Genomic DNA, 2223 nt, shown 5'->3' on the forward strand with positions numbered 1-2223 from the left:
GGTGTCTAACAATTCTCTCGCAGGGCGAAGAATCATTTTCTCTCTCGTCTAAATATCCTTCTGTAGTTAGGTGTTTTCGACTCGGGAGCGCTCTTTCACGGGCGGTCGTATATGGTCTCTTTTAGGGGTTTAACTAGAAACCACGACTCACGCAAGCCGAGATAAGCGCATTCCGCCGAGAAGATCCTAAAAACTAAGAATTGCGAGATATACGAAAATGTTCTTCTGTCGCCTGTGAAAAAAATGAACACTAGCAAAGAGAGGGCGAGACACGAACGTTCCATTTAACATTCTCCGCGTCAAACGCCGACGAAATGTCCAACCATCGCTCGTACGTTTTCGCCAATTTCGCAAGTTGTTCTCTCTCTCGCGTTCGACCATCGGATCCCGCTCCGAAACGTTCGACTTTTCGGCGTTTAACAGTTTCGTTTTATCTAGTCGAACGACGAGCGGTACCGAAAAAAATTTAACAATGAAGAGAAAACCTTTTGCTGCTAAAGGCAAACGCAAGCAGTCTTTAGTTATATAAACGACCCTCAGCCAGGCGTGGTCCAGGAATTGTATCCGTGGACCGCAATGTGCGTTCGAAATGTCGATGTTCATGTGTCCTGCAGTTCACACGTTGACGCGCAATTAGCTGCGTTCTTCATCGACCCACGAGCCAAGTGATCCACCGTTCAGGGTAATCGTATAAAAATTTTTGTTCATATTTAACAACTCAGCGTCTGAAAACCAGTATGTACGTGATTTATTTAACCTGGTTTATAAATTCGTTCGATTGTCCATAGAATACTAACTCCAATCCAAGCGCAAGATCGAGTATCGGTATTCGGACGTCGTCCCGTCATAGCTCTGTTCACAGATTTACCCGAGCTGATTGATGATTAAGACGACACGATAACGTCCATGGACGGGTAAAGGACCGTATAAAACTACAGAACCGCCGATGAAACGACGCTCTGTGACGCATTTCTCTTCGTGCGGCGAGTTTTCAGTCCGTTCCGGGTGGTAAAGTCATTCAAAAACCGTGGAAAATACGAAACGCGCTGTCGCGCGTAACACAGAGTCTCCTGCTCGCTGCTTACATATATTGGACGTCTTGGCGGTATCGCGAGATTCGATACGGACACTCCATGGCCGGCGTCAGATCGGTCTACCAACGAAGGAGACTACGCTATCGTTTTCGCTTCTCAGCCGGTCCGTAAAGCGATACGTTACCATATCGTCCGTCGTAAGCAGGCGGACTCTCGTGAAGTTGCGACTTCGTTCGTCGAAGCGGTTTCGTGGTTCGATTTCCATCGGTTACCCGGACACCCCCCGCGTGAAAGCCTCCGTGTCACACTCTAAATTTCGTTTCTCGTTTAACACGAAATAGAGAGAGGCTAAAAGGGGGTGTTCCCTTTGTCCAAAGACAAAATTTATAGAGAGAAAGAAAATAAAATGAGAGTCTCTCACGAAGCGGGCGAAAAAAAAAAAACAAGAAATTTAACAATTTTTTTTCGCAAACCCATGCATTTCGTTACCAAACGTCCCAAAATATTTCTTTATATTCTCTCTCGTGTTTTCACACGGGGTCGAGAGAGTACGCAACACGAATCAAGAATAAAAATTATAGAAAGGAAAGTCCGATAAGAATATTTCGAGATTCTTATAACCTTCACCTCTTCCTTACTTCTCCGAAATCTCTCCGCTTTCCTGGCGCGTATCTATTTAACAATTTCGATTCTCTCCTCCTTTTAACTCAGACGTCGCAACGAACGGGTACACCATGCATACGATCCATTTTTTACATAACGAACCTTCTGCCGGTAAAATTCGCGACAGATTCATTTATGTATAGATATATTTTTATATGAGAATGTTCGGGATTTTCCTTCGTGTTCAAGTTGAACATTCTTGTTACGACGACTTTTTGTATTTATCGAAGGATCGTGCGGTACCCGTTAATAAGAAGTAAACGACGTCCCGGGAGAGTCGAAACTTTTCTTATACGCTACGGAAAGAAGAGCCGAGAAGATAGAGAGGAAACTCTCGATTTTCTTTCGTCGGTAAACTTTCATTCTTTCTATTTACAGCGTTCGACATGAAACGGCGTTGCTCTCTCATTTTTTAAACTTTATTTAACGTTAGCGCTTGTTCGTACGAAACGCGTCGGCGGATACGAAATACGGACGGGAGTATCGACGATGAGAACCAAAGCGACCTCCTACACGTAACCGTAAT

At 44.5% G+C, this 2223-nt stretch overlaps 1 non-coding gene across 1 annotated transcript; it reads right to left on the reverse strand.

Moving 5' to 3' along the window:
- Positions 1–530: 530 nt before the first annotated feature.
- Positions 531–685, reverse strand: LOC143266283 (5.8S ribosomal RNA). Its single transcript, XR_013041332.1, has one exon. It is a non-coding gene; the product is annotated as a 5.8S ribosomal RNA (ribosomal RNA).
- Positions 686–2223: the final 1538 nt, after the last annotated feature.

This window comes from Megachile rotundata, unplaced genomic scaffold (assembly GCF_050947335.1).
Source record: "Megachile rotundata isolate GNS110a unplaced genomic scaffold, iyMegRotu1 scaffold0132, whole genome shotgun sequence".
NCBI classification, from domain to species: Eukaryota; Metazoa; Arthropoda; class Insecta; order Hymenoptera; family Megachilidae; genus Megachile; species Megachile rotundata.